Source organism: Labeo rohita, chromosome 17 (genome assembly GCF_022985175.1).
Source record: "Labeo rohita strain BAU-BD-2019 chromosome 17, IGBB_LRoh.1.0, whole genome shotgun sequence".
Taxonomy (NCBI): Eukaryota; Metazoa; Chordata; class Actinopteri; order Cypriniformes; family Cyprinidae; genus Labeo; species Labeo rohita.
In genome coordinates, this window is record NC_066885.1 from 18850328 (window position 1) to 18872852 (window position 22525).

At 35.2% G+C, this 22525-nt stretch overlaps 1 protein-coding gene across 1 annotated transcript in view; it reads right to left on the minus strand.

Annotated features, from left to right (window-relative positions):
• The window catches only part of g2e3 (G2/M-phase specific E3 ubiquitin protein ligase), a 102602-nt gene that overhangs the window by 20069 nt on the left and 60008 nt on the right, over positions 1–22525 (minus strand). The window contains exon 2 of the mRNA XM_051133378.1: positions 12880–12987. The gene's annotated coding sequence lies outside the window, so the exon portion shown is untranslated. The remainder of the gene's footprint in view (positions 1–12879; positions 12988–22525) is intronic.

Sequence of the window (22525 nt, forward strand, 5' to 3'; positions counted from 1 at the left end):
TTTTTCGACATACCCTAACTGTATTGAACCGGAATGCACAGTCCACGCAGAGCTAGACAAGACGAGCATTTAAGGTTAAAAAGTATATAAATTGTCTTTTTAATCGATCATTTCGCTGCATATGACCCTTCTTCCTCGGCTGGGATTGTTTAGAGGAAACATTCCTGAATGTTTTCTCAAGAAACATAATTTCTTTACGACTGAAGAAAGAAAAACATGAACATCTTGGATGACAAAGGGGTGAGTAGATTATCTGCAAATTTTTGTTCTGGAAGTGTACTTCTTTAAGTGAAATTGCATCATGTAAATGAATGCATCTGCAAAATAATGTGACAACCAAAGCTTTGAAGTGGTATTAAAAAAAAGTTTTTTCCAAGAAACATGATAAAGTGTTCCATTTACATTTATCCAAAGGTTCTAATTGTTGTAATAATATATAAAATGGTCAGAAACAGTAAACATTAGTACACAATAAATTTTTTTTCCACACAAAAATCTTATTGTTTATGTCTTATGGTTGTATTAAACAGTGAGCATTTTATTAATTTTAGTCAGGTCTCAAACTGGCCTTATTCACTTCCATTGTAAGTGCCTCACTCTACCTGAATTTAGACAACTTGAAATTAAAGGGATAGCTCACCCAAAAATTTCCCCATGATTTACTCACCCTCATCCTAGATGTATATGACTTTCGTCTTTTAGACAAATACAGTTATAGAGTTATACTAAAAATGTCCTGGTTCTTTCAAGCTTTGTAATGGCAGTGAATGGGTGTTAAGATTTTGAAGTTCAATAAAGTGCATTCATCCATTATAAAAAGTGCTCAACATGGCTCCGGGGGGTTAATAAAGACCTTCTGAAGCAAATCGATGCATTTGTGTAAGAAAAATACCCATATTTATAACTTGCAAAACCATAATATCTAGCTTCCACTAACTGTCATACATGCGTTCATGATAGAATGGCATTCCAGTAGGATGTAGGTAAAGGCAGTGATGAAGGCGGAAGTGCAGTGGAGACAGCAAAATAAACCACCAGTCATGAATTAGAAGTACAAAATGAGGATTTGTAAAGAAAAATGTTGGGAGGACTGCGATATATGCCAAGAGGAGACTGGTTTTCCTTTGCTGTAAACAAAACTTGATTTTCACAAGACTAGCATATTCTCACCAGAGCTTATGGTACGCCTATGTCCATACGTCATCCGCTGGAACACCACTCTCTCGAGAATGTGTGTACGACAGTTAGCGGAAGCTACAGATTACAGTTTATAAAGTTTTAAATATGGATATTTTTCTTACACAAACACATCGATTCACATCAGAAGGCCTTTATTAACCATCCAGAGCCATACTTTTTATGATGGATGGATGCACTTTATTGGACTTTAAAATCTCAACAGCCATTCACTGCCATTATAAAGCTATAAAGCTAAAACTTTGATTGTATTCGTCTGAAAGAAGAAAGTCATATACACCTAGGATGGATTAAGGGTTAGCAAATAATTTTCATTTTTGGGTGAACTATCCCATTACATTTTGTGGTAATCAGCTGCAATATATTGCTGTACAAAGGTTTTTGCTTTTGTTTAGCCCTTCCATCGCTGCACATTCATGAAAACAAAGTGATGCGCATAGTCTCCAGACCTCCAGATCAGCGTTTGAACCTTTTGGAACTGACACAAGTGTTAGAAATGCCAGGCTGGATCAACAGTCTTCTAATGGGATTAGATATTTCCTTTGCTCCTTGCAGCCGTAGGTCATTCCCCTCATTGCGCTGTATTTTAGGGTTGTCTTCCGTGCCTGTTCATTTGAATTCCACTACATTATTAAAGAGCTTTCGGGGGATTACAGAGACACGTTTTCGTCATGTGTGATGTGGTTAAATTCACCTACGAAAACAGCCGAAAGTGAGCCGCGCCGTTAATGCGACATGACGTGGGTGGCTTTGAGCCATGGGCTGGGCGCGGACTCGGTGCAAACAGGGCAATTGTTTTCATGCTCTTTTAATGGTTTCACTCAAGCAACAGATTACAGTGTAGACATTTTCAGCAGTGAGTGATTCTGTCAACGGGGAGCATCTGTCCAGGGAAGCTTAATTGCTTTAATGAAATATTGAGAGTTTTAGTTGGCTTGTCAGGTGGTAGGGCTTGTGAGGGGGCCTAGATGAGGCCCTGGGGTCACCAGTTACTTCTACTGGATAATGGATACGTCTTTTCCTCCATTTAGTTTCACCGTGACTGGTACGGACCTACTTCATATGTTCATAATGTATGTTTGACTGTCTTAGAAGTTTCATTACTTGATTTTTTTTTTTCTCTCCAAGATTCATTTTCGAAGGTATGCAGGAGCTCCTCATTAATGCGCCTTCCATGACGGCCTCTGTCAAGATGGAAAGTCTTAGCATGGTAGGGGGGGCCTGCAGGTGGATTAATTTGTTCTGCCAGGTTCCTCAGGCCCCATGCTAATGAAGGGAAGAATACGGATCAGAGCTCATGCCATGGAGAGCTGTCCAACTCCTATGATGCCCTGCTGGAATTCCTGCCTGGATTAACCAATGACTTCCCTACTTTAAGCCCTTATTAGGCAGTGTTGGTCTCCCCATGCCATGGGAGCAATCCGGGGTGAGCGGGTCGGTGAACAGTTTGGGCTACAGAGTAATGAAGCATGTGTAAGCGAAGAGCGGCCTAGCTCCCAACAGCACCCCTCCTTTCCTCGTCTGCTTTCCCAAATTGGATGTGTTTATAATACAACACGCTCCAGAGAACAAACACAGAATGTGGAGGGCATGGGGACATCTCTCCTCTCTCCTCTTTTCTCTGCTCCATTGTTGATGCGAGGGTGTCTGTCAAACACTGTTTCCATCAGCGTGGTCGCGAGGAGGTGTACGGCTTACATCTGGCCAAGTGTGAAACTCGGTATCATCTATGAGATCTACTGTTAAATCGCGCCTTTTATTTGTCACCAAACCTTTGCTTGAAACCAAACACAATGTGACGTTAAATACTTTGTATGTATGCTGCACTTTAAGAAACAAACTGTATTAAAGGGACAGTTCACTCAAAATGAAAATCTGCCATTAATTACTCATCCTCATGTTGTTCCATATTCGTAAGACCTCTGTTCATCTTCGGAACACAAATTAAGATATGTTTGATAAAATCTGAGAGCTTTCTGACCCTGCATTGACAGAATAAATTTGAGTAACAGTTTAAAAAGGTTATTTTTGTTTTCGTTGCACACAAAATATATTCTTGTAGCTGCATAAAATTACAGTTGAACCACTAATGCCACATGGACTACTTTAACAATTTCCTTACTACCTTTCTGGGCCTTGAATGTGTCAGTTGCATTGCTGTCTATGCAGGGTCAGAAAGCTGTCAGATTTCATCTAAAATATCTTAATTTTTGTTCTGAAGGGTGAGCAATGATGAATAGATTTTCATTTTTGGGTGAACTAACCCACCTTTTATGGCAAGGTTTGTTCAGGATAAAAAAAAAATGTCACACAGATGTTGAAATGTAATAATTCCTTATACCATATTTGCAAAATAAATACATTAAAATATATTTGTATAGCTTTTTTGGGAAAGAATGTGTTCACTTGCATCTATTCAAGGTGTAAAGGAAATATGTTATCATTTTTTACTCGATGATTACATCAAATGACATTTTTTGATTTATAAATTTTTTCTTGAAAATTGGGTTTATATGCCCTAAAAACCATATGAAACCAACATGAATATATAAGAGTACATTTATAAAATATGGTGCAGCATGTACGTTTAATACTATTTTTTGTTGAATATTTTTCCCCATATATATATATATATATATACACACAAATATATACAGGACCATGTTTTCAAGGGTGATAACCAGCATAAAAATGTAATAAATAAATAAATAAGAAATAAAAAGAAAAACAACATAACATTATATATAATATATAATATATATAATATATCAACAACATATAATGGTATAATAATAATGTGGTAACACTTTACAGTAAGGTTCATCAGTTAACTACATTAACTAATGTTACCAATAGTTAATTAACTACAGTTAACATGAACTAAGAATGAACAATACTTCTACAGTATTTATTATTCTTAGTTTATGTTAATTTCAACATTTACAAATGCATTATTACAATCACAAGTTGTGTTTGTTAACATTAGTTTAAATGTATAAATAGTGTAATAAATGTATTGTTCATTATTTGTTCATGTTAGTTAATACATTAAATAATGTTAACAAATGACACCTTAGTGTAGTGTTATCAATAAGGTAATAACGTAAGAACTAATCTACCTAAATATTTTCCAAAAAAATATTTTATTTTATATTTTTTCACTCACTATACATAAAAAAAACAAACTATATAGATGCCCATTAAATTTTAGGATGGGGGTCTCTTGCCTAGAGGCATTTGGGGGTCCGTGGCACGTAAAAAAAGACTGAAATCCCCTATTGTGGACAGTTTTTATATTCAGAAATTATTCAGAGTTATACTATAAATTTCATCCCCCAATGTAGTCATCCACTGATGCATACTACAACTTCTTTGCACATATACAAGACCTCTGAAGTTCACGTAATGGGTGGGCTAACACAGTCAATCAGAAGCCTCTTAACTGGGATGGTAATTACTAAATATTACAGAAAAACTTGCTGTCATGCTGTATTAAGTTTTTCACACTTGTCTAAATCGCCTGTAATTGATTCTGAAAAAAAAAAAACCCACGTGATTCATTTCATCTGAGAGAGATTAAGGCCTCATTTTATTCATTTATAAAAGGTGTGTTTATAGTTATGCTCTAGGGTTCATGGTTAAATTTGCCCGTGAGCTCTTAAGTACATCTTCAGAAGTAATAAGGAGCATGTAAGAGTCTCCCCAGTATATTTTTGTACACGCACCCTCGGGATCTGCTGTTTGTGTTGGATCATGGGAATGTGTTGATACAGTTAGTGTGGTAACAAGCAGACATCAGCAAGCTGACATTTTGAGTATCAGGGGTGTGGAAATATCTCGCTATCTCTCCCTCATGTCAACCCTTGAGGGGGGAGCGAGCAGGGTACGAGGCTGGGGGACGGACAAGGTGTAAAGGGCTCGACTCTACCCGCTCCAGGACCGTGCCGCTGGGGCTTAATACAATCTATAAACTCATCGGTCTGTTTACGTATCAGCCAACGAAACGTCTCCGATCGGTTTCTATTGCCAAGCATAATGTATACACAAAGCAGCGCCGCTGTGTACACAAGACAGACAGATCGCTGGGAGCTGTGTGCTGTCCTTGCTTTCACAGCACACTGTCGCTTTAATAAATAAAGCACTCGCTCCAGTTAGCTGCTCAGTGAGAGCCCCGGCAAAGCCACATTGCGTGCAAACCCGGCTCACTGCTCGAGCCGTGGAGCGCTTGAGCCTAATCCAAGCTGACATGTTACAGTAAAAGTACTTTATAAAATCAATATTAAATTCACAGCCTTTGACATCCTGGGACATCTAAGATAAAGGGGAAATAAGGCGTAGGGTAAATAGTCCTGCAGCTGTGTCACTCGCTGAAGGAGGAAGCCTGGGGAAGACACAGGGGACCGCAGGGAGAATTAGTGCAGTGCTAGTCATGTTTTATACCAAGGTCTTGACATCAATGAAAACATTATAAAACGGCACGCAAACTCTGACAGAGAAAAAAAAAGAGAAGGAGCCAAGCAGAGGCCGAGCCCATGCAGTCAAGGGGCGAGTCGCCACCCATTCAGAAGCCACGAAAACAGAGAGGGTGGGAATAAGCTATAGAAATGGATACTAAAGGATAGAAATGTTACAGCCCAGGGTGTTTATCCTTGGGAAATCGATCTGTGTCAGTTCACATTTGTTGGACAATTAAAATGATGCACACACTGATTGCAAACAAACGGAGGCTTCTTGAGCATAAGGAATCAGCATCAGAGGTTTGGCAGGCCTTATTGCCAAAATGGAAATAATAAAAACTTTTAAAAGGTTGTGTGTAAAATGTCTTTTCTAGATTTTGGCACATAAATCAGATTAAATTAGAAATGGAAGTTTGTGGCGGCATGGCTGTCCACTCAACTTTTATTTTTATTATATTATATCACAATATTATAGTATATTTATGTTTCTAAACTATTTCTAAAATAGATCTATTATTAAAATTATTATTGATGTTGTTATTATCATTATATTAATATTACATGATCTGTTTTTATAAATGTGACCCTGGATCACAAAACCAGTCATAAGGGTCATTTTTTCAAAATGGAGATTTAAACATCATATGTAAGCTGAATAAATAAGAATTCCACTGATGTATGGTTTGTTAGGATACGACAATATTTGGCCGAGATACAACCATTTAAAAATCAGGAATCTGAGGGTGCAAAAAAATCTAAATATTGAGAAAATTGCTTTTAAAGTTCTTCAAATAATGTTCTTAACAATGTATATGACTAATCAAAAATTAAGTTTTCATACATTTAAAGTAGGAATTTTACAAAATATCTTCATGGAACATGATCTTTACTTAATTTCCTAATAATTTTTGCCATAAAAGAAAAATGTATAATTTTGACCCATACTATGTATTTTTGGCTATAGCTACAAATAAACCCCAGCGACTTAAGACTGGTTTTGTGGTCCAGGGTCACAAATATGAATATGTTTAAATAGTTACATATATCATCTTAATATGGTATGTTATATTCTCATTTATTAATAGAAATATAATGAATTACTTTCACCATGTTATACTGCAATATTAAAAGTAATTATATTTATATTTATAAAATAGATGTATTATTAATATTATTATTGATGTTGTTATTATCATTATATTAATATTACATGTTATAGTCTGTTTTATAAATATGAATATGTTTAAATAGTTATATATATCATATTAATATTGTATGTTATATTCTAATTTATTAATGGAAATATAATTAATTACTTTTACCATGTTATACTGTAATATTATATAGTAATTCTATTTATAAAATATTTCTAAAATAGATTTATTAATAATATTATTGATGGTTATTATTATTACATAGTATAGTCTGTTTTATAAATATACATTTGTTTAAATATAGTTACACATATCATATTAATATGGCATGTTATATTCTAATTTATTAATATAAATCTAATGTTAGTATACTTTTACCATGTTATACTTCAATATTATATAGTCATTATATTTATGTATCTAAAATATTTCTAAAATAGATGTATTATTAATATTATTATTGATGTTCTTTTTATCATATTTATATTACATGTTATGGTCTGTTTTATAAATATGAATATGCTTAAATAGTTACATATATCACATTAATATGGTATGTTATATTCTAATTTATTAACAGAAATATAACTAATATACTTTTACCATGTTATACTTCAATATTACATAGTAATTATATGTACATTAATAAAATATTTCTAAAATAGATTATTAATATTATTATTATTATTATTATTATTATATTAATATTACATGGTATGGTCTGTTTTATAAATATGAATATATTTTAAAAGTTTCATATATCATATTAATATGGCATGTTATATTCTAATTTATTTATACTTTTACTTTGTTATACTGCAATACTATATAGTTATATTCATATTTATAATACATTTACAAAATAGATTATTATTATATTAATATTGCATGATATAGTCTGCTTTATAATATGAATATTTAAATTGTCACACATATAATATTAAAATTGTATGTGAATTATATTTTCTATATTATTTATTTAAATATAATAACATCATTTTATGATATTATATGACAATATCATATAATAAAGTATTTATAAAATAGATTTGTTGCATCGACAGTGATCCTTGTGTTTGAGATAAATTGTGAAAGGTTTTTGTGTTTTGAAGAAAAACTGCATAATTAAATAGAATTTGATTAGATATTTAAATTTAATATACATTTTATTATATAAAATTACATTTAAAAGCCCTTGTTGTGAAGACATAGCAACACATGGTGTACGTTTCCCTTTCAGATTAAATTAATCAGAATTATTGCAGCTATTCAGTTATGATTGACAGGTCTTTTCATGATTCCCTACTCCAAGTGCTCTAAAGCTGCAGATTTCAGTGTTTGTGTAATATTTTCAGAGATTGCGTTTATTTATTTATCCTGCAGCCTGGCATGTTGAGATACAGCATGGGAGGATTATACGTGTCCTACTTTGGATAGAGTAATTTAGTGTCCGCCGAGGTAGGCACGCACACTGACAGTAGCGCAGCTGAATGACTGAGGCCAGGGGAGTTTAATAGGTCATTGGCGAGAGGAGATATGTTGTGACAAGGACGCAAGTTGTAAAAGGTCAGAGGAGAGGGAGCGCACCCCACCCGCTGCTCCCCCCCGCTCAACAAGCTCCCAAAACTGCCAAATCAACAGATACAGCTTTATTAACCCTTCACCTCATCATTATTTAATAGAGTCTTTGTTCAAAACTTCTGTTTTCAGCATAAATTCAGGCGTTTTTTAATTGGGCGGCTTGGATGGATAATTGTTCAGACTCTGAAGACTGCATATGAGAAAATGGAATACTTGTGTATTAGTTGACATCCTAATTTGAGCTTGAAAATGGATCTTAATTTCACACCCGGCTGCAAACCAAACGTGTCAGCTGGTTCACTGACTTCAAGATGAATGACCTAAATTTCAAAAGCACAAACAGCGTTTTGAAGCAAGCACTAGGAATCAGAAAACTGCCTTTGGTAAACAAGGTAATACTAAATTAAATAACACTCTTTTTATTAGTATTATTTCCATTCCCCTTATTATGTCACGGATGACTTGAAAACTGTACAGGGAGCAAATGAGAGCAGTGGAGTATCTGTTTCGACACATTAACACAGTAGAAGTTGAAGATCTTCCTGGTGCTTGCACACACTCCCTTGTGTTTCCACACAGTTGTTTTGCTTTATTTTGATTCTTGCTCTTCCATGCGATAAGCATAGCTCTGCATTTAGTAGTCAGTACAAGGCAAAGTACATGTTTCATAGGTCCTAATGCACCCTAAAAGAGGATGTCTGTTGCCCTCCAAATGCACTCAGAGTAACAAGGCGAAGAAAACAAATATACTGACTCCATGAGTCCAAAGAAGTAGAAATGCTTTCCTGCCAGAATAAATATACATTGGAAACAATTCACCTCTTCTTTTGTTTTTGTTTTTTTTTAATTGAGTGACTTTTTATTGATCTGATAAACTGCGACCCTGGACCACAGGTCTTAAAAAGCACGTGTATATTTGTAGCAATAGCCAAAAACACATTGTATGGGTCAAAATTATCGATTTTTCTTTTATGCCAAAAATCAGGATGTTAAGTGAAGATCATGTTCGGTGAAGATATTTTGTAAATTTCCTACTGTAAATATATCAAAACTTAATTTTGGATTAGTAATATGCATTGCTAAAAACTTAATTTGGACAACTTTAAGGGCGATTTTCTCAATATTTTGATTTTTTTGCACCCTCAGATTCCATATTTTCAAATAGCTGTATCTTGGCCAAATACTGTCCTATTCTAACAAACCATACAAATCTTTTAAATCTTATGCAAACCCTTATGACTGATTTTATGGTACATGGTCACAATTATATAATCAGGAGCACCTGCAGATTCAGTTTAATATAGTGTGACCCATTAAATATAACTAATATTTAGTTTTAGTTTAGTTTTTTTCTTGTTTACTTTTTATATGAATTTTCAACATTTTCAAAACTAAAATGTGACTCTGGATCACAAAATCAGTCATAAGTGTACATTTTTTTTAAATTTAGATTTATACATCATGAAAGCTGAATAAATAACCGATATATGGTTTGTTAGAATAAGACAATATTTGGCCGAGACACAACTATTTGAAAATCTTGAATCTGAGGGTGCAGAAAAAATCAAAATATTGAGAAAATCACCTTCAAAGTTGTCCAAATAAAGTTCTTAGCAATACATATTACTAATCCAAAATGAAGTTATATATTTATAGTAGGAAATGTACAAAATAAATTCATGGTATATGATCCTTACTTAATATCCTAATGATTTTTGACATAAAAGAAAAATCAATCATTTTGACCCATACAATGTATTTTTGGCTAATGCTACAAATATACTCGTGTTACTTATCACTGGTTTTGTGGTCCAGGGTCACAAATCAGCAAGCTTTTATTTTGGCGGGTTCCGGGAAGTGAGAATATGCACGGTTTAAGAACTGCAGAGTGAAATAATTGAAAGCAATGCCAGAGTTTTTGCGTTTTGCTCTGAATCCAGCAGCATATAGCCTAGATTTATTCTCTAAGTTTGTATGGAAATTGTATACAGTATTACAGTTAGTCGATCTAAGACAGTGACAGTACATTAACATCTATCAACATCTATCTCAGTACGCAGCATGCACCTCTGGATATAATGCTCAATTTTATACAAACACACATACACACACACACACACACACACACACACACATATATATATATATATATATATATATATATATATATAAATGTACACATTCATTAAAATTCCCAAACCATCTTTTCCGGTTGCTGATGTTCACACCACAGGAATCAGGCTTTTCTGAATGCATGAATGAACTGACCTGAAAATCAATGTACTTGTGTACACTGTACTGTGCGACAACACTAACAGAGAAATGGAGTAAAGTAATGTAACTGAGGGGAATTTCCCCTGAACTCACTCCAATTTTACCATTCTGACATTGTACGCCTGAGGCAAATTTCCTTACAAAAAATAAGGTGATAGTGGCATGGTACATGGTACTTCGCTATATAAAATGCTACTGATTTATCATATTCATATGACACTCAAAGGTACTTAAACGCCATGGTTTAATCATTTTCAACATTTTTTGTCAGTGTTGTTCAAAATTTAGTCAATCTTTAAATGATTGTTTGTGTTTTTAAAGCAAATGCTACAATTTCATGAGAAAACCTAACTATTTGAAATTTCTATTCATTCGTATAATGTGATTTGTAGAGATTTTTAGAAATAAACCTAAGCATGAATGTCCACCCCTAACTCTAACTGCATAATTGCATGAAAACATTCCAATGAGATTGTACAAATTTATACGAATTAGGCACTGATTTGCCAAAATGTTAAGTAAAAATGTAAAAAGTGCAAGTATAAAGTAATAATGAATATTTTAAATTAAATACATACATTAATACAGCACTATATGTACATTATTATAGGCTGGGCAGTCACTCTCAAAGGGGTCTTTGGCCTGAACATGAAGACGCATAATATAAAGCAATAAGGTCATACAGCTTTGGAATGACATGAGGGTTAGTAAATATGACAGAACTGTCCCCTTAAGGCAGATTTTTTTACTACTACTTAAGTGAATCACTGCGCCCTCATACCCATTGGATTCTATTTGTCAGCTTCCTATATTAACAGCATTTTTTTTTCATAAAAATGTTGGTCTGAGCTACCTTGTGCGTTAAATTCACTACAGTTGCTACAGTGAATCTTTCTGCTTCGTATGGGCCTTCCTCTTGACGTGTACATTACGGTTCTGAAGCCCATTTAAAGGCACTAACTGATCTGGCACCGAACTCTACACCTAACATCAGTGGTTTTTGTGGCCCTTGTTAGCACCGGGACTCTCTCTGCCTCCGCCCCTTTTCTGTATATGTGTGTGTGTGTGTGCGTGTATGTGATTGTGGAGTGATAGACAGCTTGTTACCCTCAACCTGAGGCGGCGCCTCGTTAACACAACCCTTGGAATATGGACATAATGAAAGAACCTGGCAACACATCTCACTCGCTCTATTAGCCTCTCAGTTTCCTCTCTGGGAAACTGCTCAGGGCCTCCATTCAGAGTGGCCGCACAAAGGGCCCGATTCTTTAAACGCTAGACAGGCCCACGGACAGCTGGGTAGAAAATGTCACACGGTGCGTGGAATGCCCATTATCAGACACACTCATTTGTTCTCCGGGCCCTCCAAACCCTGTCAATCTCCACATCCCCCTTCCCGTCAGCCACACACACAACCTGATACCGAATTGACAAATCGAGCCTTGCGTCTGTGACAGAATATAATAAACTCGGGAAAGGGGGAGCGACGAGTCCACTCCGTTCTGCCCAATCTAATTGGTTTCGACATCAAAGATGTCAGTCAACGCTAGACTCCCCTTTTAGACAGTTTCTCTCACTCTCTCTCTCCTTCTCATTATGCCAATGGTCCCATTAAAAGAGCCGTCAGTTCCCTGCACTGAGGGATTTGGTGGAAGTCATAATTAGTGATTTCATTTGACAGAGCAGTTCTGTCTCCATTTAGTTTTTAACACCCCCAGGCCACATTTTTCACATAGAGTTGTCTCAACCACGCTGATCAGCATAGGTGCACCTGGTCTGAGATCCAAGCTGTCACACTTTCGCTATTGTCTTTTGTACACTGTGTTCATAGATGGCCTCAGGGGTTGAACGCATTTTGCCGAGGTTTTACCAACTAATTGACACTTCCATTCAAACTTGGTTAATAAAGATGCTGACGAGTGAGCGCTAAATATGCAATGCGAAATTCTAGATTATTACCACGTCAAATTTCAGGGTTGTGCGCCGTTCAGAACTGAACTGAGGATGAGGATAAGTTCGTATTCCTGAATTTGAATTTGAAGAAGCAAATGTAAAAATTTGAATTTAGAAGTAGAATTAAAATTGCATTATTCTATTTTTTTTTTTAACAACAAAAGCAAAGTTTATCAAGACTTGATAAAGCTTTGTCTGAAAAAGTAGTCTAGAATGATGGGATGGGTTGGGAAATTAATTGACATCGTAGCAGAATGTATTACCTTTGTTGAACTTCTTTACAGTATAGTAAATTTTTCTTCTTGTCACTCCATTTCAAATGGAATTAGGCTTCCTGTGGGGCGTGGCCAAAATAATTCACCCAATCATGCCTGAAATGCATAATTCAGTCAGAAAAAAACACAAAACATTAGAATAAACAATGACAGTTTTCTTTCATTTCTGCACTCAACCATACAGCCAATAATGGTACATATGTACAATACTTACAGGTGCACATATAACATAAAAATAAATAAATAAAAAATACAAAATGTAAATAAGACATGGTTGACAGCTGGTGATGCACAATTACCTTTTTAATCCGACTAATTATAATAACGTATTCTATTTAATACTATTATGAATTATTTTATTTTTGGGTTATATTTAATGGGTCGCATTCAAAGTGCTCTCATGAGAACCAGACTGAAAAACTTACATGCACTCCTCCTTATATATGTACATTTGTATATAGCCCGTTGTTAAATTTCACATGCAATATACCTCAAGAGGCTCCGGCAATCACTTCTGTAATCCTTTTACATCCATTTTCACTTTCCGAGAGCCACGTGTTGTGAATACAAGTGTCGTATCTTTTCCATCATGTGATTCTGCCTATATTCTGTGTTTCTCAATGTATAGATGAATTTAAGGAAGTGTCCTTTTTTATTCTAGGGTGAAAGGCAATAACAGATGTAGCTATACTGTGATATATAGCCTATGTAACCTTACAGGGCTGCGTCCCCAAAGTTAAAAGGTTATGTATGGCCTGTTTGACATTTGGAGCTTCTCTAACGAGTGATTCTGTCTCCGAGTTTCAACACTCACTGTACCATACAAACCCCAGTTGATTGGCAGTTTGTGTATCTATGCGCAGCTTGTCTATCCTAGAAGCATCACCACCTGCTGTTGCATGACTGCTTAAGCTCCTGCCCCATACAATTTGACATTCAGTGTGACTACGGAAAACATCAATAAATAAATAACCCAGACAAATAAATCCATAGAAATACTCATTTGAAGGCTCAATGAAACGCTTTGTGAATGTAATATGCTGTGGATGCATTTCAAATGTAAATTATGGTATTCTAACACATTTGGTTTTCCATCTTTTCCGTCTTCATTTAGACGCTGGTTCTACAGGCTCACAGCTGGACTTTTGTTTGCCACTCCACTCACCCTCTTTGCCTCTCCGTTTTTTTATGTTACCGTTCAGACGATATTCATGCGGCAGGTTGTGAGAAATCAACGTGTTAGGCCTCAAGTTCATGTGGCAGAGCTCAATGGCGTAAGCCATCCAAACACTATTACATCAATTGGCTAAGTCAAGTTTCCTTCTCGTGTTGGCACTGTCTGCGTGATTGGACATTAGACTCTATCTGTTTCCTGATTCATAATGTATTATATCCTATGAGAGGAGACATCCATTCTTCAGACCCTGATGTTTAATTCAGATTGTTGGCTTGAATCACAGTACCTTGTCATATGTGAATCATATAAGCAGCTAGAGAAGAGACATGATTACAGTGTGATGCTGGAAGACATTTATGTATTATATGTAGCTAGAGCAGCTAGTGTTGCTGAGCAATAGCATGAATCTATTTTATGAAAACAATAGTATACATTTAAAACCTTTAATCCACATTTAATTAATTTAATTAAACACAACGCGAAATTCTAGATTTTTACCACCGTGAAATTTCAGAGATGTGCGCCATTCAGAACTGAATTGAAGATGTCTTAAATTTTCATTCCTGAATTTCAATTTAAGGAAGCAAATGTGCAAATCTGAATTTGGAAGTTGAAATAAATTTAGCTATAACAGTAATATTTTTTTTAACAACATAACCTAAGTTTATCAAGACTTGACAAAGATGTTAGCTTGACAAAGCTTTGTCTAAAAAAATAGTTTAGAAAGATTTTGAAAGGTAGATAGATTTCTATAAATTCATTTATACATTTTGTAGAGCTGCAAAATGATTCGTTGCATTTAATCGATTCAAAATAAAAGTCTGTTTACATACTATATGTGTATACTGTGTATATTTATTAAGTATATATAAATACATGTATATATTTAAAAAAATTAGTATGCATGATATGTATTTGTATGTAAATTTATTTAAATTTACTTACATGTAAACTTAACATTTTTCCTTAATATATACATGTATGTGTGTGTTTTTATATATACATAATAAATATACACAGTACACACACATATAGGATGTAAATACAAACTTTCATTTTGAATCGATTAATCACGACTAATGGTTTTGCAGCTCTAATATATAGCAACAAAATGAATTTATTCTATGAAAACAATAGTATACATTTAAAACCTTTAATTCACATTTACAGACTCATAGACTAAAAAGTATTAGACTAAATATGCTACAAAAAAATTTTCTAGTAAAAAAAAAATATCTACAAAAAGAAAACCTAAATTACTCATGATATTAAGATTTGTTTAAAGACATTGTATCTTGAGTATAAATGTAATTTGTCTTATGGGAAACTACTATTAATACTTTAGGAAATTACAAATTTTGCCAGAGCAATAAGAAAAAATCATTTATAATATGCACAAAATACACTAAAAAAATACTAAAATTAAAATAAAATGCATTTAATATAATATGCAATTTCACATCTCTTGTTTCAAAGAGTTTTGGATATTTTTGTTGGAAGTCAAAATAATATTAGATAATTTAACTGGAAAAATGTACAAAAATATCTGCAAAACGTATTTTTTTTTATAGTGTAAACTTTAAAAATAATAATAAAAAACTTCTCTTTCCTAAGAAAATGTAATAATAATATTTTTTTAATACATAATACAGTGAGGCAGGGGCACATTTACTATTAAAGCAGATATGTATGTATGTATACATATATATATATATATATATATATATTTTTTTTAATCAAAAAAGGAAACATATGTTTGCATTTATAGAAGAGGATGAATGTTAAGAACTGATATAGCTTGGCAATGCCTGACACCACGATTTTCCATTTCAGGTGTCTGATCACTCTTCAGGGATCGATGGAACCCACTGTCCCAAGGCTGACCGGCCTTTGACACTTTCTATCACTCACAAGTGCTGTATTAAGTGCTGTAGTGACAAGCAGCAATACAAATCCTTACAGCATGTGTGTTTGCACCGGTACTTTGGGGTCAACAGGCTTTCACATACAAAGGCCATAATATTTACAAATACAGTGTGGATTACGACATGATGGCCGCGAACATGAACTTCTTATCTTAAACCAATACACTCAATTAAGCATTTGTCATAAATTAGTGTACTTGAAAGATTTATGGATTATCTTGAAACAGGTTTATATGTAAGCTGATCGCATGGAGTTAGCAGGTCATCGCTCATTACTGTAATCCCTGATCATTTGTTTGAGTCAGACAGAAATAAACAGCTTCGACCAATCCAAACACTGAATTACAGACTAAATATAGGTCATAGGTCATCGGCATCTAATTGGATCCAGCACAGTGAACTACAGCAAACCACTTTCCAGTAGGTAGTATCTGACCATTAACCTAATTTACTCTCCCACAAAAGCTTGAGCCGAAGACAAATCCTATCACTGCTGGACATTTGCTTCTTTGAGATACCATGACCACTTTAGCCCCGTCCATTCATCTGGCACACCTCAGTCACGCAATTTCGTTTGACGTCTGGAAGGGATCCCAAGGGCGGTTCACACATACAAATAGTTTTTCCACTTATAGGCATACATATCAGAGCGCTCACCTCTCATCCCCGGCACTTTCGGACATCCACCCGTAAATTGTTGTGATGTAAAGATTTTCACATGTGAATTGTTTTCAATGTATACATGCCCATGTGCGAATTACTGTTCCCATTTGAATTTGCAGATATTGATTGTTCTTCATCCGTGAACTATGAGTGTGAACAGAAGATCAGGCTTATACGAATAGCGTTAAGTATAAAAGAGAGGTCCAGAAATTTAGACAGAGGTTGAATGCTTATAAATGTGATGGTTTGAATATCAATGCACTGTATTTGCATATGAAACATATTAAACACTATTTCATTTCATATTCATAATCAAAGACTTTAAATCTATCAGAATTACAAGTTTTCGGTGTCTAGAAGTGTCACGATCAGGTGTCAGATCAAAACATCCCCATCTGAAATAAATATTTGATACAAAAAAGCAAGATTAGATACACAGCGCCCCCTAGCAGACGGTGTGGAAGTAAACGAACACAGAACTACATGAGGCTATATTTCTAATATCAGCAAGCAAAACAGTTTTACATTATGCCTATCATACGCAATTTTGAATAGGACTATAAGAAATTTGAGCACTTTTAGCTTAATTTAAATTTCACTGATTAAATTAAAAATGTATATCTATCAAAGACAGAATAAAAGTAAAAAAATCTACTGTACAAATTATTTTACTATTGGAAAATGTCACAAATGTTAAAAAGACAAAACAGTGCACATAAGAGCACTTTTTCACAAATTAAATACAGTTGAATTAAGTAATAAGTATAAATTAATAATACATTTAATTTAAAAAAACAATACATTATACTAAGTAATAATGTAAATAAAATATAATAAAATATATGTGACCCTGGACTACAAAACCAGTCATAACAGTCAGTTTTTTTTAAATTGAGATTTATCATCTGAATAAATAAGCTTTCCACTGATGTATGGTTTGTTTGGATAGGACAATATTTGGCTGAGATACAATTACTTGAAAATCTAGAATCTGAGGGTGCAAAAAAATAAAAAAATAAAATAAAATAAAAAATATTAAGAAAATTGGCTTTAAAGTTGTCCAAATTAAGTTCTTAGCAATGCATATTACTAATCAAAAATTAAGTTTTAATATATTTACGGTAGGAAATGTACAATATCTTATAATGGAACATGATCTTTACTTAATATCCTAATGATTGTTGGCATAAAAGAAAAATCGATCATTTTGACCCATACAATGTATTGTTGGCTGTTGCTACAAATATACCCGTGCTACTTATGACTGGTTTTGTGACCCAGGGTCACATATATCATCACGAAATGTAACAAACATAAAAACAAAATAATAATAAATGAATAAATAATACCGTTTTATTCAATGCCCTTGACAATCTTGAGAGAGTATGAGGTGTTTCTATCGGCTATTCTCATGTTTTGCCTCATCGTGCCTGTAGATGGCAGTGCTCCATAAAGTTTCATATGAAAGCCTCTTTACTGAGAGCTGAGTCTTGACTTCACTCTGTTTCTGCAGGAGAAACCTAATTATACACATTCCTTTTGAAACCACAGCTCTTGACACATTAATGTATCATCAAAATATTTTTCGCTCATTAATATGACTTGTTTGTGCTACTGCTTACTAATATCTTGTGTTGTTAACATGCCTATTAGAAAAGGCATTTGGATTAAATCTGATTTTACATAAGGCAAAACTCACTTATCAATTAGGCTGTGACTGCATAGGTGTTTTTCGACAAATAAACAACTTCACAAACACACCGCTGTGGCAGGCGAGGCTAATTCAAAACTCTAGTACGAGGTGAACTTGGGAGAAATTAGTGCGGCCCTCAAAGCAAGTCAGCATTTTAACCGAGGTTTTTATATTTCTTACCCCATATTTTGTCAACGAAATGGCGACCCGGTGCCTTGAGAGCAACGAAAATCACACGTGAAAAAAGAAAAAAATCAAAGAAAGAGAAATTAGAAAACGAGGAGTGTGAGAAGGGCGGGAACTGTGAGGAGGAAAAACGGGAATTGCTAATTTAAGCTTGATCGGGATGGAAAAAGGTTTGTGAACGGGCTGTTAAAGATACAAAATATCGTTTTCACTGTTGACTTTTGGAGATATTTTAAATCGCACGATGTGTATGATTCATACTCAAGTTATTTTAAGGACGAATGGCAAATGAGTTTTGACAATTACATTGGTACTTCATACAGGCCTATCGCAAAGCTTCACTTCTCGGCTGTCAGGGTGCATTTCGTTGATTTATAAACTTCTGTAGATAAACAAATATGGATAAACAGGGTAAAGTTTGTAACTTTGGAAAAGGTTACGAAAGTCTAAAATAGTTGTTAAAATGTTGACTTTTTGACAATTGTGACCATGCACCACAAAACCTAAGGGTCAATTTTTTAAAAATAGATTTATACGTCATCTGCAAGCTGAATAAATAAGCTTTCCATTCATGTATGGACAGGACAATATTTGGCCGAGATACTATTTAAAAATAGTATTATTTAAAAATAATATTTAAAAATAACTATTTAAAAATCTGGAATCTGAGGATGCAAAAAAATCAAACTATTGAGAAAATCGCCATTAAAGTTGTCCAAATGACGTTTTTAGCAACCTAGCCTATATTACTAATGAAAATTTATCTTTTGATATATTTACAGTAGGACATTTACAAAATATCTTCATGGAACATGATCTGTAGTTAATAACCTAATGATTTTTGGCATTAAAGAAAAATCGATAGGCTAATTTTGACCCATACAATGTATTTTGGCTATTGCTACAAATACACCTGTGCTACTTACGACTGGTTTTGTGGTCCAGGGTCACATACGTAAAAGATTTTTAGGAGTTTTGATCCCGATCTATTAGAAAATATAAATACCGTGAGATTAGTCTGAAGTTGTGAGTTTGATGTAGCATTAAAGCTGTAGGAGAAGATAGTGTTAACAGTTTTAGTCTCATAATAATAAAACTAATAAATCTATATAGTAGACCTAGTGTATGTCAAGGAACCGTCACCATAGCAACTTCACAAAACATCCTTAACTGTAAGGTAAAAGAGTCGGCGAAGATACCGCACACATACACACACACACACCATCCATACGGGTTGGTTTCTGTCAAGATGTGTTGTTGATCCTATCCTGTGTTGTTTGGCAGTGGCACATTTTACCGCATTGTTTGTCTCACTCATTGTCTTCATCACGCTCACAGTTGCTGCAGTGTGAGCGCGCAACGCGCCGTATTTGCGCATTTTCAACTGTTGTCTAAGCGCTCCGAAACAAAGTGCGATTTGATGGACACTTGTTTGTCCACATTAGAAAACAACACTGCTTGTTTTCCATGATCTCCCACGTCATTTTTTGAGCGGCTGCCTGTATGTAGTTTCTCCAAGACTAAGATTTAACTTCTTGTAGAGATGCTTTAAAACTTACAGGAAAAATTGATCCGAGGCGCTGCGTATTTACAGCAGCATTTTCTGTGTATGATTGCGTTTCTGCGCGTGTGTGCTGTGGTGGAACAGAATCCCACTGTGCTAAATGACCTGTGACTGAAGTCTTCCATGTCAACCCTATGATTCACACTGAGCCCCCACGTCACCGTGCACACACATGCTCAAATGAACTCGGCTTCCCACTGACGCCATACCGGGGCCTATGAAAGCGCGTGCACACACCTACGCGCGCGCGCAAGCAGAGCACACCTCAGAAATATTGTGATTCGATGATGTAGCGCGCAGGCATTTTCCTCAATGCATACAATTCGATTTCCGCCCTAGAAGTCCTGCGACGCGTTGAACGAAATGATTACTATTTTGTGTTTCACCTCCGGTGTTTTGTTTTATTGGTACAGAAAGTGAAGGCGGACTCCAAACAAACAAACAGCGAAAGTAGGGGGGGAAGCTTATCGCGCCAACAAACCTCCGTGTGTGAATCGAGACATGTGACTGGTTAATTCTCACTGACACGACAAACCTGGAAAAACACACAACATCAGAAAAATCTTCATCCTCTCATTCACATCAAACCGAGTAGTGTTGCCAAATTGTGCTTTATTAAGCTTCGCTTCACTTCTACATTAAACAGCAACATGTTTTTTTTCACTCAGTACTCTTTTTCCCTCTCTCACCATCTGTTAAATCATGGGGGAAAGGGGGGAAAAGTTGGGAATTAACAAGTTTCCACATGTTGCAGGTGAAAGTGGCACAATTTTTAATTATACCTGGACTCCACTAATTCCAAATACTTAATATAACAAATGGCAAATCAGCTCCTGGCTGCTCCCTGGATAATTGGGACTCGCTGTACTCAGAGTTTCTTTAGCGTCTGCTACATTAATTAACGCTGCAATGAACCCAGCCACAATATGTTCTGTATTTGTTCAAATTGATTCCCCTGGTAGCGTCTGTGAAAGGTGGGAAAGCACAGGACGATGAGGCACCAACCTGAGCTTCATTAGTTCAGCTCACAACCCACTCGGCCTGCCGTTGAGCTCTGTGGCGTACATACACGTTTGAGCCGGATAGTATAGAGCTAGCTGCGCTTTCCCCCCCAGATTAAGTGGCAGTGCTAATGTCCTAGTAAAAGAGATGGCAAGTGATTTGGATTAGGGTCTGTTGCTTTTGCTTTCCAGGACAAAGATGTACACATAAAGTGTAACCTAAGAGGTTTATGTTAGTGATATAACGTGTCTTTTCAATGTGTGTCCATCCAGCGAGATTCTATAATGAATTTCCTGTAGTGCGGTGCATTAAGTCAGGCCTTATGGAGGCAAATTAAATTTTGTCCCTTGCAGTAAAAGCCACGGTGCATGCTAATCTTGATATACGAATATAATGTGCTTCCCTTCGGAGATTGCTGTCAGCAGGTGGGCAAAAATATCATCAGATTTATTCCTGGAGTATCAAACCTAAAGATTATAAGTGGTAGATGGAGACGAACAAAGAAATTGATAGATTTGTTCTCTTGTTATTACAGGAAGTCATGCGTCTGAGGAGCACATCTGCGCAAATCTTTCGCTGTTCGATTTTCAAGGGAGGAAAATGAAACGGTTAGTTGAATATTTACCCATCCCCCTTTTCTTTTCCCTCTCTTTTTCTCACTCTCTTTCTTAATCAAGCAATTTCATCATCCCTCCTCCACTCCCTCTCTCTCTCGCCACACACGCACACCTAGAATAATTATCCTGATCTGTGGTAGAGAGTGTCCTTCTGTCTACCAGCAACGTCTGCATTAATGGCCTCTCTTTCCCTCCTCTGGAGTCTCTACCTTTTTTTGGATTAATTTCAGCTCGCCATTCTTTCTCGTTTTCTCTAAGAGGATTGCGCAGAGAAGCCTGTTGTACGCCCACACACAAAATCTCCTGTCTCCGCCCTTATGTGTTACAATGAGAGATAATGGTTAAGAGACAGGATTTCGAAAATGAATGGCTTTACATTCCATAAACACATTAAAATGAGTTCTCTTTGTGTGTGTGTGTGTGGGTCTGTACGGGGAAATGTGACGAAAGGGTATGTGAAACAGAAAATAGAGAGGGTAAGAGGGAGGGAAAGAGAGAAGAACTACTTTGTGTCTGAGTGTGTTATTAAGCTTTGTGTTTTCCAAAGCAAAACTCAGGCACTTCCAACATTTGATTTTTCTTAGCCCACAATATAATAAAATGCAACTGACAGGCCTTCCTCCTTACATATTTGTCATATCTCTAATTTCTAATAATGTCATATTTTCCTCTTATTTTAAATTGATATAGTAATTTATCTTTATTCTTTCAGATTATTATTTTTATTGTTATTATTACATTAATAAATATATTTTAGCACTTTAAGTGACTCTTACAAAGAGTTGTTGCAAAACTTAACTCAATATT